Source organism: Rhipicephalus microplus, unplaced genomic scaffold (assembly GCF_043290135.1).
Source record: "Rhipicephalus microplus isolate Deutch F79 unplaced genomic scaffold, USDA_Rmic scaffold_214, whole genome shotgun sequence".
NCBI classification, from domain to species: domain Eukaryota; kingdom Metazoa; phylum Arthropoda; class Arachnida; order Ixodida; family Ixodidae; genus Rhipicephalus; species Rhipicephalus microplus.
In genome coordinates, this window is record NW_027464785.1 from 178,209 (window position 1) to 193,798 (window position 15,590).

Here is a 15,590-nt window from a genome sequence, read left to right on the forward strand (position 1 = left end):
GCTGGAAACCAATGATGCTAGACGTCGTCCCGTTGAATTAAGCCTTGAACTTTCGCAGATGGGATGATGCGCATTGAAATCCCCGGTGATAACCCACGGACCCGGATGTGCCCTTAATATGCCGTCTAGTTTGTTGGCGTCGAAATGACCTGATGGGGATATATAAACGCCTAGAAGTGCGAATGTCACTTTTCCTTTTTTAACAGACAAGCACACATACTGATTGCTGTCGTGAGGTTGCACTGGCTGGACGACGTAAGTAAGCTCCCGGCGAATAAATACAACAACTTTGCTACTTTCGATGTCACTTGAAGAGAAAAATGACTCGTAGCCGGATAATCTGATTGGGTGCGATAATTTCGGTTCACATATAATCATGACGGGAAATCGGTGCAGATGAACAAAGTAGCGAAAATCAGATATGCGAGATCTCAGACCTCTTGCGTTCCACTGAAAGATCGACGCTTCTCTGACCTCCTGACGGAACTACTTGTTATTGTCGGCCATGGCTTTACTGGAGGCTTGCAAGGACCGGACTCAACGCGTCCAGCACCTGTAGGCCGCTCCTAGCAGTTGGCGTGTCGATGCTTGTCAGAAGACTTCTGATGACACTCACAATGGATCGCAGCATAGGAATAATTTGACGATCTGCTTTTGGAGCCTCGTCATCAGCAGCATTGGCTTTCACTGGGAGCAGAGAGCGGGAAGGCTGCTCGGAAGGCCGTGCGTTCGCGAGCACCGGCCAGTCTTCAGGGGAGAGAGGCTTCGCCGGTGGAGGTTTTCTTGTACTCTCTGGCTTTCTACTAGATGTTGATGGCAGTGTAGACCAAAGTGGTGCATGAATATCACCATGACTGGAGCGCTTCCGTCGGTGGCGACGTCGACGCCGGATTTTCTGTGAAGCTTCTCTATGAGTTGAGTTATCCCTGACCATTTCTTTCAGGATACCCATTTCTTTCTTGAGTCTTGGGCATTCCTTAGACGTGGCCTCATGCGTACCTCCACAATTGCCGCACCTATAAGCTGTTGCACAACAGGTGTCTACCGTGTGCGCCTCCGCGCACCGGGGGCATACGGTGGAGTTTGCACAGACGCCCTTGACATGACCGATCTTGAAGCACTTGTGGCACTGAAGCGGCTTTGGGACAAAATGCCGTACTACATGCCGGAAATGTCCTACCTTGACGTGCGTAGGGATTGAGTCACCCTCAAAGACTAGCTTAACGCAACGGCTGTTCCCGAGGCGGCTTATATGCTTAATGACCACTACTTCGTACGCTGGTTTTATCAGAATGGGTAGATCCGTGTTTGGGATTGCCAAGTCAATGTCGTAAATGACACCTGCAGTGCAGGTTCCAGTCATCGGTACGACCGCTCGTACTTTGACATCTCCAAACTCTGTCATCATTCGGAGCTTCTCCAGCGTATCTGCATGTGTTGTGTCAACGGCTAAAACGTTCTTACGTGTGTTTAGCCGGACCTCTTTGATTTCATTCTGTGCTATTCCCTCAAGAACATTGGAAATGGCTTGCCTGTTCAATTTTCGAAGGCTGGCGGAAGGATCCACGGGCATGAAGAGAATGGTATGCGGCCAGCGTTCATTCCTTGCCTTCACGGTTCACGTGCTTGCTGGTGATGGCGTCTTGATGAGCCTCCTTTTGGCCTTGCGGCTCATCACAGACACGAAGCTGCCATCTGATGAGTCGTCGCCGTCGACTGAGTAGATGTCCGTGTCTTCACTGGAGCTGCACCAAGAGCCTCGTTTCCTTGCGGAGCTTACAAATGTTGAGCTGTAGCCAGACGGGCCAGGAGTTCGTTCTTCGTCCATGGGCAAGAGAGCAGGAGCATCTCTTGAGCCGTCGCTGGTGATGGACCATGAGCCTTGAGCCACAGAAGAGCTTGAGGGCGCTGACATTTGACCACGTGGGCCTGTAGAAGTCGCCGCTGCCATCGCCACAAGGCGGGACGCAGGGAGCGTCCCAGGAATCGTGGAAAATATAACGAAAAACAGTTAGTAGTGACAGACGCGTTCTAGCACAGTTGCTTGATATCCACTAGGTCATTATTAATGAATTGTTTTGGGTAGTATGCCGGCATAACCTATGCTATTTTTTCGTCATTCTTCAGAGAAGCGTGGTATCCGCTAAACACTTACTAAGAATTTTGTGCCAATTGTTCATGCAGCGGCTGACAACGATGAGGAATAACGGCTGAAGTGGGTATGCGCAACAGTTATTAGGGGAACAAGAACAAACTTTAGTAATGGGTCGGAGCATCGGACGGCCCACTAGTTACGTTATTCGCATTGTGCGACGACTGGTTCTTCTTTCGCTGTTTTAAAGCACTTTATAAGTCGTAATAACGCGATTGCTTTCCCGACATCAAGCCTGCCTAAGACAAGTTCAACATCAAGTCACAATCACCGGTGTAGCTCAGTGGTATAATACTGGGCTGGCAGCCAGCAGACCTGGGCTCGAGCCCCACTTTGTCATGGATGCTATGTCAAGCCTGCCTATGGCAAGCTTGACAAGTTATCTTTCATCTGCCCCCTCCCCCTCCCACGAGCAGGGTAGCAAACCGGCTGCCTATAGGCTGCTTAACCTCCCTGAAGTTCTTTTCCTCCTTACAAACAGTGGCGTAACTCCATTGTAGAATACTGTTGTGGCACCCAGCGGGCTTGGGTTCGAGCCCCACTGTGTCATTGCTGCTAGTATTTTTTCTTTCAAATTTCGCGAGATGTGGTTACGCACCCCAGTGGTGGCGGCGGACAACTGCGCGTGACCCGAGTTATGATCTCATAACAGCTTTCGCTGTAAAAGCAAGCTGAAATCATCCTATTACAAGAGGAGCTGGCCACTCTGATTGCACTACTATCATCGACCTCTGTTAATCTTCCCCGCCCGCACGTTTCTGTTACAAGCCACAGGATCACAGTGCCAATGTAAGCAATAGATGTGGGATAGCTCAACTTGTATGCTGGCGTGCCCGTGTCTTCGGTATTGTCACAGTCGCAGATTGTGGGCGAGAGAGTTGTTGAACTTGGGCAAAACCGCACAATCCTTGCAGCAGTGACACTCGACGATTCTTGAGACCGCCAGTCTGGTTGCGTCTATAGCTTGTTTGGAGGCTTTAACGTGTTGCAGGCTGCGTCTGAGTTGCTTCTATAGGTCGATGCTATAGGTTCAGCTGGGTGGTGTTCAGTTTCTGCTACGTTGGTTCAAAGCGAAAAGTGGTTCGAGTTAAGTGAGAAAGAGTACACTACACGGACATGCAGGTATCAGAGAAATAGTATCTCGCTGAAACCAAGCGGCCGCGCCTCGCATAGATCTACGGGCACCTCGACGTCGGCTTTCCTTCGCACCGGGGTCTTTTCACAGCCGTCCTTGGCTTTCCCGCTCTCTAGTATCCACTCGTCCTACGTACTTCGGCTCGCACTGTGGCACACAACCATTTCACGTACAGAGTTGTGTTCCTAATTTACAGTGTCCCAATTAACAACTCAATAATCTAATGCATATACGCTGACATTTTAAAAAAATCGCAAGAGCATCTCCTATATACAAAAGTGGCGACATAAATGAACCCGGAAGCTATCAGCCTATCTCAGTGCGTAGCATTTTAAATACTATATTTGAGAGGGTATCAAATGGCGGCTCAGCTGAAGCAGTACCTAACAAGAAACAAGCTTGTAATAGAATTTCAACACGCATTTAGAAATGATATATCAACATCATCAGCAGTATCAGATCTAACACAGAATATATACACAACTTTACAGAAAAACGAGTTTGCCAACGAAGTCTCTTTAGATTAAAAGAAGCGTTCGACACGGTCTGTCATTTCATACTTTTGAAAAAAAAATGCGAACGTATGGCTTCAGCGAAGCTATAATGAACCTCTTTCTCAAGCTGGCTAAATGGTCAAAAACATTATGTAAGGATTGCTTCATTTGCTTCTCAATATTCTACAATTGTTGTTGGAGTTCCGCAAGGATCAGTATTGGGGCCCATACTAATATTGGTATACGGCAATGACTTCCCATAAACACTAGAGCCATAAAATCGTTTTTTTTTTGACGACGATACCGCGCAATTAGTCTTAAGGAAACGCTGCAGAGAACTACAGAATGCAATAAATAGTTAGACATATAGCATATCAGCTTGGTTTCCATGAAGAGAGAGAAGATAGAAGACAATGTATGTAGTATTCCGCTCCCGTTACGCCACGTGTGACACAACATGCTTTCAAATTCAACTAGTAGGTGGAACAACAGAACAACTAGAGAACATGAAGGATTTAGGGGTATTACTGTAGTGCAATTTGAACGGGAGACCACACATATCTAATATATGCACATTATCAGTTTCCGCTCTCTTTTTACTACTAAAATGCAGAGAATTTCTTAATGTTAGCATACTTAAAAGTGTTTATATCATTCATTTAGTTATTCGGTACTGCAGACAAGGTCCAAGCAGCGTGGTTAATACCGATACAAATAAAATCAAATACAGATATAAATAAAATAGCAATTGCAGAAGTTTTCGATATTTCACTGTCACACCATATATTGTTCCGAAGCATGGTCTGGTACATACAAAACACAGTTAGATCTTATCATTCGCTTACATAAAAGGGCCTTGCGCATTATGATATTGATACAAAACAGCCGCTAAACACGGCTGCATGAAAGAGGAGGACGAAGTGGGTTTTTCTGTTGGATGCTGGTCTGACGCCAACTTACTCGTCGGGTTCTCTGCGCTGTAAATAGCTCATTAAACAAGTTACTCGTAACATTATTGGTGGAGGTGGACGACCCCCGTACCTCGATGGAGACGCGCAGCGGTCACACCCTCAGCGACCTTTCGACTGCTTCGACTGCTGGTACTTCCTCCACGCCGCCCTCATCAGTCCAAGCCACCACCTACGTCACACTACCGCACCTCCGGGATCCCGGCACTTTCTCCGGTGATGGTACGATCGATCTCGACACTTGGCTGAAGCGGTACGAGCACGTCAGTGCTACTCACTGATGGGATCCCACGCTCATGCTCGCCAACGTGCTTTTCTACCTGGACGGCACTCCCCGAACATGGTTTGAAAGCCACGAAGCCGACATAGCGAGTTGGGATCTCTTCAAAGAAAAGATACGTGACCTGTGTGGCGATTCATCTGGTCGTCAGCTCGCTGCGAAGAAGACTTGCCACACGGGCCCAGTCTTCTACCGAATCGTACGTCTCTTACATTCTTGACGTCTTGAACCTTTGTTCCAAGGCCAACCAGTCCATGTCGGAAGACGAAAAGGTTAACCACGTCTTGAAAGGCATTGCTGACGATGCTTTCAACCTGCTGGTTTTTAACAACGTCTCGAGCATCGACACAATCCTTAAAGAATGCCGACGTCTCAAGCAAGCTAAAGCCCACCGCGTAGCCCAAAGCATCGTGCGCCTTCCGAACACAGCGGCCACTTCTTCATGTGACGACGCCTTCCACCAGGCCCTTCGATGTGACAACCTTACACGCATCATTTGTCGAGAGGTCGAGGCAGCACAACCAGTAGCCACGCCATTACCGACGCCTGCGCCTTCCCCGACCACGATCTCTTTAATACAAGCGGTCGTTCGTCAAGAGCTATCGAATGTCGGCCTACATCCTGTTCCTACCGTATACTCTGCTGAGCCTTCTTATCGTACCCGTACTGCACCTCGCATACAACGCAATCCGTCCGAATGGCGTACTCTTGATGACAGGCCCATATGTTTTAACTGTCGACGCGTTGGTCATATCGCTCGTCACTGCCACAGCCGCTGGGCTCCACCGTCCCATTATGCACCTCAGTATCACACCAGTTCTTCTCGCCAGGCGTCCCCACCACTTTCTCCATCAACGCCGACCACATTTTCCGCTCCTACAGCACCTCTGAGCAGACCTCGCTACGACCGGTCACCATCACCTGCTCGTCGGCAGTCCCGGTCGCCCCCACAACGCCGTGCTGCCTCCCCGACCTATTCGCAGCATCTCCGACCGGAAAATTAGGCCGTGCAGCTTCTGGAGGTGGAGCTGCGTTGACGACCTTCGTAAGAAATCCTCGATTAACATTACCAACGAACCGGAACCTTTTGGACGTTACTGTCGACAATGTTCGTGTCAGTGAATTGATAGATACTGGCGCGCATGTGTCCATTATGAGTGCTAACCTTCGCTGCCAACTTAGAAAAGCTGTCACGCCCGCCCTCAACCGAGCTGTACGAGTCGCCGATGGAGGAACTGCCGCAATTCTTGGCATGTGCTCTGCGCGAGTGTCTATTGGGGAGAGAAGCACTGTCGTTCCTTTCGCCGTTATCGAACATTGCCCTCATGACCTCATACTCGGTATGGATTTTCTAGCCACGCACTCTGCCCTCATAGACTGTTCAGCTGGCTCTCTCCATCTCGATTTACCCCTCTTTTCCGACCCGACCAGCCCACCGCAAACCAGCCTCTGCTGCATTGATTTCACGCGCCTCCCTCCTAACTCTGTCACATATGTCGATTTATCCTCCACGCCGCCAGTACCTGATGGTGATTACACGGTGGCCCCGATTCCTGCAGTGATGCTTACGCATGGGGTTGCTGTGCCGCATATGATTCTGACGATTAAGAGAAACCGTACCTTCCTTCCACTGGTCAACCTTTCACTCACCACCCAAGTTCTGCCACAGGGTATCTCCCTGGCCAAAATTACTGCTCACCAAGATGACCATGTCGAGCCCTTCAGAGTTGACGATTGCTGGGGCTCAGTCAGTGGTTCCACTCCATCACGTTCTTGGGGCGCCGACATCGAGAGAATGGTGTTATCGGACCTCACGTCTGAGCAAGCTGCAGCGCTTTGCCACGTTCTTGAGGGCTATCGTAGCATTTTCGACTTTGCCAGCAACTCTTTGGGCCAAACGACCATTGTCACCCATCGCATAAATACTGGCCATGCAACCCCCATTCACCGACGCCCCTACCGTGTGTCGGCGTCGGAGCGTGCAATATTACAACATGAAGTCGACAAAATGCTTGCGAAAAACATTATCGAGCCTTCATGCAGCCCCTGGGCTTCTCCAGTCGTCCTTGTTAAAAAGAAAGATGGAACATGGCGCTTTTGTGTCGATTACCGTCACCTTAACAAAATTACCAAAAAAGACGTTTATCCTTTACCTCGCATCGACGACGCCCTCGACTGCCTATACGGCGCCACTTATTTTTCAACTATTGACCTTCGATCAGGGTACTGGCAGATAGCCGTTGACGAGATGGACCGCGAGAAGACCACATTCATCACTCCTGATGGTCTTTATCAGTTTAAGGTGATGCCCTTTGGACTCTGCAATGCACCAGCCACATTTGAAAGAATGGTGGACTCATTGCTCCAAGGGCTGAAATGGTCCACCTGCTTGTGTTACCTTGACGATGTTATTGTCTCTTCGCCCACATTCGACTCGCATCTTGATCGTTTGTCAGCTATTCTGGACGTTTTTCGTCGAGCCGGACTCCAGCTTAAGGCCTCCAAGTGCCGCTTCGCTTGTCGTAAAATTTCCGTGCTCGGTCACCTTGTCGATGCTCAAGGCGTGCGTCCAGACCCAGAGAAAATTCGCGCAGTCACGAACTTTCCCGCTCCGAAGACCACAAAGGATGCCCGCAGTTTTGTGGGGTTGTGCTCATATTTCAGACGCTTTGTTAAAGACTTTGCGACCATTGCACGCCCACTCGCAAACCTCTTGAAGAAAGACGCCTCGTTTACCTGGGGCCATGACCAAGCGTCATCGTTTTCGCAACTTACGACATTGCTTACAACGCCACCAATCTTGGCTCACTTTGATCCATTAGCCCCAACCGAGGTTCACACCGACGCCAGTGGACACGGCATAGGAGCTGTGCTATTGCAGCAACAACGTGGGCACGACCGTGTTATAGCCTACGCAAGTCGACTGCTCTCTCCAGCCGAGCGCAACTATTCCATCACGGAGCGCGAGTGCCTCGCCCTTGTATGGGCAGTCGCCAAGTTTCGCCCATACCTGTACGGGCGCTCATTCCGTGTTGTCACGGATCATCACGCACTCTGCTGGCTAGCCTCCCTGAAGGACCCCACGGGACGTCTCGCTCGTTGGGCTCTACGCCTTCAAGAGTACACGTTCTCTGTAATGTACAAAACAGGGCGATTACATCAGGATGCGGATTGTTTATCCCGCTACCCTGTTGACGAAGCAACCGATACTGACGCTATCACGGACGTTTTTTCCGTGTTGCAGCTGTTAAACACTGGCGAAGAGCAACGTCGGGATGCTTCTTTACGAGCCATCATTGACAAACTGGAGTCAACGCCTCGCGACCCCGTCCCTACGAATGTTTTTGGTGAAAGACGGGATCCTATATCGCCGTAACCTTGATTCCTTCGGATCAGACTTACTTCCTGTCATCCCAACGCACCTGCGTTCCACTGTCCAGCATCAACTTCATGACGCTCCCATGACGGGCCATTTGGGCGTTTCTCGCACATACGATCGGGTACGACGTCGGTTTGTTTTTTGGCCTGGACTTGCCCGCTCTGTTCGACGCTATGTCGCCGCTTGTGAGCCCTGTCAGCGTCGCAAAACGCCGTCTGCCCTCCCAGCCGGCTACCTTCAGCCGATCGACGTTCCCAACGAGCCTTTTTTTCGAGTTGGTCTCGACCTTTTGGGCCCTTTTCCACTCTCCACAGCCGGAAATAAATGGATTGCTGTTGCCACGGACTACGCGACGCGGTACGCAATCACACGAGCACTCCCGACCAGCGGCGCTACCGACGTTGCGGACTTTCTGCTGTACGACATAATATTAGTGCACGGTGCTCCCCGTCAACTTCTCACCGACCGGGGCCGCACGTTCTTATCAGCTGTCGTTCATGAAATGCTGAGGTCTTGCCATACCAAGCACAAATTTGCTACTTCGTACCATCCCCAGTCAAATGGCCTCACGGAGCGCCTTGACAGGCCCCTAACCGATATGCTTGCCAAATACGTTGCGCCAGACCACCATGATTGGGACATTCATTTGCCGTATGTGATGTTCGCCTACAACTCATCTCGTCACAACACTGCCGGATATTCGCCCTTCTATCTACTATATGGCCGGGACCCAACTCTACCTTTAGACACGTTACTACCTGCGGCCACTGAATATGCTGGTGAAGCCATTGCCCGCGCCGACCACGCGCGCCCAGTCGCCCGTAAACGTCTACAGGCTTCACAGGCGCGCCAACAACAGCTCTACAATTCTCACCATAGGGACATGCACTTTTCTCCGGGTTCTCTCGTGCTCCTCTGGTCACCTACTCGGCGTGTGGGACTGTCGGAAAAACTGTTGTCGCCCTACACTGGACCATTCCGTATCGTTCTCCAAGTGACAGGCGTCACGTACGAGATTGTTTCAACCGATCCAACAAAGTCATCGTCAGCTCCGAGCGACACCGTTCACGTGGCTCGGCTAAAACCCTATTACCCCCCTTCGACATCATCTGCGTAAATTTAGCACCGGGACGGTGCTTCTACCGCCGGGGGTTATGATACAAAACAGCCGCTAAACACGGCTGCATGAAAGAGGAGGACGAAGTGGGTTTTTCCGTTGGATGCTGGTCTGACGCCATCTTGCTCGTCGGGTTCTCTGCGCTGTAAATAGCTCACTAAACAAGTTACTCGTAACAATATAAACACAACCACACAATAATAATGACCTGCTTTCCGATAAACTCGGTACACTACCAATCTCCGTGAGTTGCGAAATAAAAGTTTCCATTCTGATAATATTCTATGGAGGAATCACTCGTTATCACCAAGTTTGTTCATTACACTTAATCTGAACACAAAGAATGCAACAGATAATAACGCCCACCTGCCAGTTACTCAAAACACATACGGCCAATGCCCCGCCGTGGTGGTCTAGTGGCCAAGGTACTCGGCTGCTGACCCGCAGGTCGCGGGTTCGTATCCCGGCTGCGGCGGCTGCATTTCCGATGAAGGCGGAAATGTTGTAGGCCCGTGTTCTCAGATTTGGGTGCACGTTAAAGAACCCGAGGTGGTCGAAATATCCGGAGCCCTCCACTACGGCGTCTCTCATAATCATATGGTGGTTTTGGGACGCTAAACCCCACATATCAGTCATATCATCACGTACGGCCAACGACTGCTCCACTTTCATGGCGCCGAAATTTGAAACGCAGTACCGAATTAAGTAAAAATCGCTGATCGTTTCACGCTTGCTGTGAAAAAAATTGTGCCTCTAAAAAATTATGCGATTTTCTTCAATTTACTTCCGATGTATCTTGTACTGTGCTAAATCGCCTTTATTTCCTTTTCCAAGTTAATGTAGAGTTGACTCTTTCTTTTATCTGACGTTGAATTTATGTATTTTGCCTCCCCATTGAGTTTTTTTTTAACCTGAGAACCAGATATGCACATGATGTTGTTGCTGCCATATGTATATTGATCATGGACCAAGACTAGCCTATGGCTACGAGCCCAACAGTTTTTTTTTTTGTTCAAAAATATTTTATGAACGAAAAATAAATAAAATTGAAATTATGGGCAATGTGACTGGCCCCAGTTTCTGTGGTGCCTACGTATTGAAGACGACGTTAGGTTTCTGGAAGGCCCTGGCACATTGCTCATGCGGTCTCGCATATATTTGCCTAATGCGTTTCGTGTGCTTAGTCATCGATGTAATGTATTGATCAGTGTATCAATCCACCTTAGGCCCCTTCCGAAAGGTTTCTGAACCGAACGTGGTTTGGCACTATTCCGGCGTGAGCTCGTAACATTTAACCAAGTAAGGGTAGGGTGAAATGTGACGACGTGATCACGGGATGCCAGAAATTTTGTTGACATGTTACTTCACGATGACGTCATAAGGTAACGTCATCACCTAATGAGATTGTTTTAATCACTCGAGCTGATGCCAAGGACGCCGAAGCTAACGGTCAATTTTCGCATTCGATTAAGTATCTATGGTCTCAATACAAAAAAAAACTTAAGCGTCCTTCGACGAACCAGGCGTGGTGTACGGGGAGCCCGTTTGAAGACGATCTAAGTTGCATTTAGTGACGAGAACATCGGGTTCTGCTCCTTCAAAATAAGGCAGAGCGCAAAATCTATTTTGTGTATGATTTACTGAGGCGAAGGATTTCTGTGTATAATGAGCTAGAAACGCGGTGTCACCGACACGCGGTGTCACGTGTCGGTGAACTTTGACGATGATCAGCCTTATCGGCATGTGCCAGCCTAAACACGAAGCGGTGGAAAGCTACACGCGGGAAGTGAACAGTGCGGTTGATACGCGATAACCACCACCGTTTTACAGCGAAGGCTGTTATGAGGTCACAAATCGGGTCACGCGCAGTTGTCCGCCGCCGCCTGTGTCCGTAACCACATCGCGTGAAATTAGAAAAAAAAGTAGCACCAATGACACAGTGAGGCTCGAACCCGGGTCCGCTGGGTGCCAGCCCTGTTATTCTACTACTGAGCTACGCTGGTTTTTTTTTCCTTTATTGCCTTCTTGACAACTGGGCAAGCTAATCTGACAATCACTATCGCATGTGTTTCATGCGAGATAACACATCGAACAAAGATAGTACATGTTCAACACAGTCGGTAGTCTTATACACGTCTCGCACTTTTATAACAGCTTCCACGAAACACTCATTAACGGATAGAACTCTCACATCACAGTGTCTGTACGATAGCATACTACGCCAAACCGAATGAAGACCAAGTAAAATTATAACATCCAAATTTATCACAGAACTATCACAAGGCAAAAAACGAATTCCATATGGAGTAAGAGGTAAATCTTTATTTTTAAAGTCCTTTGTAAAGTGTGCCAAAAGAAAATAGTGTTCTTACAATCAATAAACACATGTTCAATGGTCTCAGGTTTGTTACACAGCAAACAGCTGCTTCCCCATGGTACACACATGCCTCTCTCTTCAAGCCACGTTTTTACTGGCAAGTTTCCAGTATGAAGTTTAAAAAAGAAGGTTTTCACATTGGGTGGTGTGCTTGTGACTTGTTGGCCACTTTGCCTCAGGCAGGCTTGATGTCGGGAAAGCAATCGCGTTAATGCGACACAAAGCGTTTTGAGTTAGTGAAACAACTTTATTGACGATCCGGCATAAAGGGGGAAGGGGTAGGGGGATTAAAGCGAGACACTAGCGTGCTCGGACGTCCCGGAGCAGCAACCTACTCGCGTAAAACCCGTGGGGGCGCCGCTTTCGGCCGCTGGCGTTCCAGGATGCTAAGCACGTGCTGGACCACGTCTCTTTGATTGCCTGGCTCTCGGCTGATAATTTTGCTGCTTATGGCAGTTGGCATTACTTCTTGGTTACCCGGCGGTGGTGCACAGTCCCAAAGGAGGTGTCTCTGGGTGGCTCGCACCTTCTTGCAGTGTTGGCATACATCAGTGGTGTAAACCTCCGGGCAAACGTGCTTTGCCCAGACGGGGGTCCATATTGCTTGTACCTGCAGCTGTCGTAGTGTGGCTGCTTCTCTGCGTTGTAGGTCTCGGTGAGGCGGTGGGTAGAGGCGTCTGCTCGTTCTGTACCATTGCAGAACGTCGGCGTAGGTTGTGATGAAATACTCTCCGTCTTCGGCATCGGGTCGTTGCGGCTCCAAGGAATGCGTTGACAGAGACCCGCGGCTAGTTAGCGCGTGTGCCTCCGTATCTGCCTCCTCGTTGCGGTTCGGGCCCACGTCCAGCTCCCCGGCGTGCGCAGGGAACCACTTGACGGTAATGTTGGTTTCCGGTCTTGCTATAGTTGAACATACTCTTGCAGTGGTTCCATGGACGTTGTTTGTAGCAAAGTTGGCTATTGCCGTCTTCGAGTCGCTGAGGACCGTGCGGCAATCCGGGATCGCTAGTGCCAGTGCGATTGCAAACTCTTCGGCTTGCGTGGGCGACTTGCACCGTATGCTTCCCGACGTTGTGAGTACTCCAGTGTCTGCTGCGATGACTGCTGCTGCGTACGTGTTTGGCCGGTGGGGATACTTCGCCACGTCCACGTAGTACGCGCGCGGATCGTTGGCGTGACCTTTTGTGAGGGCCTTGGCTCTCGCCGTTCTTCTTTCTTGGTGCTCTTGTGGATGCATGTGCTTCGGTAAGGGTGGAACCTTCAGTCTTTGGAGAACGTCTCGGGGTAGCTGCTTTGCTACCTCCGGAGTCGTCGCTGGCGCGTTGATTCCGATGCGCTGTAGTATCGTTCTTCCCGTCCTGGTCTGGGACAGGCGGTGATACTGCGCCGTTCGCTGGGCTTCGGCGATTTCTTCCAGCGTGTTGTGAACGCCCAACGCGAGCATGCGTTGTGTGTTGGTGTGGGGGTATAAGCCCAGGGCCGTCTTGTACGCCTTTCTGATCATCGCGTCAATCTTGATCTTCCCCGCCGTTTTCCAATTGTGGAACGACGCTACGTAAGAGATGTGGCTGACTGCAAACGACTGGGTGAGTCGTAGTAGACTGTCTTCTCGCATGCCCTGGTACCGCGTGGCCACCTTCTTGAGTAGGCGGGTGGCCAGCGAGAGCTTTGCGTGGAGCTTCTGTACCGTCACGTTGTTGCGGTTCAAGTCCTGGAGGTGCAGCCCCAAAACTCTGAGTGTCTGCACGTGCGGTATCGGCGTTCCGTCTTGGGTTACAACGTTGATGTTCTGCGTTGTCGGGCGTCGCGCACTTCGCGGTGAGATCACTAGCAGTTCCGACTTGGTTGGTGAACATTTGAGTCCGGTGGGTCGTAGGTATTCTTCTACGGCGGCGACGGCTTCTTGGAGGGCTGCCTCGATCTGGCTGTCGCTTCCTCCCGTTGACCACAGCGTGATGTCGTCCGCGTAGATCGTGTACTTGATGTTTCTAACGCGTTCCAATCTTCTTGCAACGCCTATCATGACAAGGTTGAACAACAGAGGGGAGATCACCGAGCCTGTGGTGTCCCCGTGCTCCCCAGCTGCTTGAGCGGTAGTTGTAGTTCTCCTGCCACAAGCCGCGTGGTGCGGTTGGTCAGGAAATCTTTGATGTAAGCGAACGTCCTCTCCCTCATGTTGAAGTGGGATACCTGCCGAAAGACGGCCGAGTGGTGTACGTTGTCGAATGCTCCCTGGAGATCCAGTCCGAGCACCGCTCTGTTATCCAACGTGGGAAAGTGTCTGTCCACGATTTCCTTCTTGAGCAACAGCATGGCGTCCTGGGTACACAGTTTGGCCCGGAACCCCAGCATTGTATGTAGATATATGTTGGATTCTTCCAAATAACGTTGCAATCTGTTGAGTAGGACGTGTTCAAGCACCTTGCCCACGCACGACGTTAGAGAGATGGGTCTCAGGTTGTCTATGCTGGGTGGTTTGCCCGGTTTGGGGATCAGGACCGTTTTCGCGGTCTCCCATTGTTACGGTAGCTTGCCCGTCCGCCAGCACTGGTTGTAGTACTTGGTGAGGGCTTCGATTGCCGTGTCGTTCAAGTTCCTCAATGCCTTGTTGGTGACGTGGTCCGGTCCGGATGCTGATTTACAGTTGATTGTTTGTAGAACCGCTCGCACTTCCCATTCTTCGATGTCGGCATCTAGTTTCTCGTTGCTTGCCCCTTCGTAGCTGGGGAGTGGGTGCGTTGGCGTTACGGGGAGATACTTGGCGTCCAGGCGTCGTTGCACCTCAGCCTCTCCCATTTCTTTGACGGCTTTGTGAATTGTCTTGTTCAGCATGTAATGCTGAGCTCCCTTGGTTGTCTGATCGTTGAGCAAGTGGCGTAGCAGGCGCCACGTCTTGCCTTTGTGTAGTTGACCGTCCGCTTCTTGACACACCGCGTGCCACTGCTGTCTGCAGAGGACTGCGCTGTGATGCTCGATGTCTCTGTTGAGTTGTGCTATACGTTTGCGTAGCTTTCTGTTGTGGCGTTGACGTTTCCAGCGCCGTATCAGCGAGTTGCGGGCTTCCATGAGGTGCGCTAGTCTGCTGTCCAGGATTGTAGCCTCCGGCTCCGTTTCTACCGTCTGAGTGGCGTCTTTGGTCGTGGCGTTCAACATGTTGGTCCATGCTTCTATGTTTTCAATGGTTTCCGTAACGTTGTCTTCTAATTTCTTTCTGTACTCGTGCCAGTCGATGATTTGCTGCTGCTGTGCTCTTTGCGTGTTCTCTGCGATGGGTATTGTAATTTCGAGTATGCAGTGGTCACTTCCCAACGTCTCCCCGGTGTTCCGCCACGTGACTCCACGCAGTGCTGAGGCCGTGCTTATGAAAGCGAGGTCCGGGTTTGTGTCTCGCTGCGACGACGTTCCGTTTCTCGTAGGTGCGTTGGGGTCGTTTAGCAATTGGTAACCTGCGTCCATTGTTTCGTCGTAGAGACTGTGGCCCTTCGCCGTCGTGTATGGATACCCCCATGCCGTATGTTGAGCGTTGAAGTCTCCACACAGTAGGGTTACGTTGGAGCCCGCGAGCTGTTGCGCTTTGTGCACAAGGGTGCGGAATTTTTGCTGGAAGTGCTTCGGATTGCTGTACACGTTGATTATAAAAGTGCTTTCACGGCGCTTGCGCTTCCCGGTGACGATTTCAACCGTGCTG

General features: G+C 50.4%; 1 protein-coding gene across 1 annotated transcript in view; it reads left to right on the forward strand.

The window, feature by feature from the left end:
• Positions 1-15,590, forward strand: part of LOC142792336 (uncharacterized) — a 74,208-nt gene that overhangs the window by 21,354 nt on the left and 37,264 nt on the right. The gene's annotated exons all lie outside the window — the stretch shown is intronic.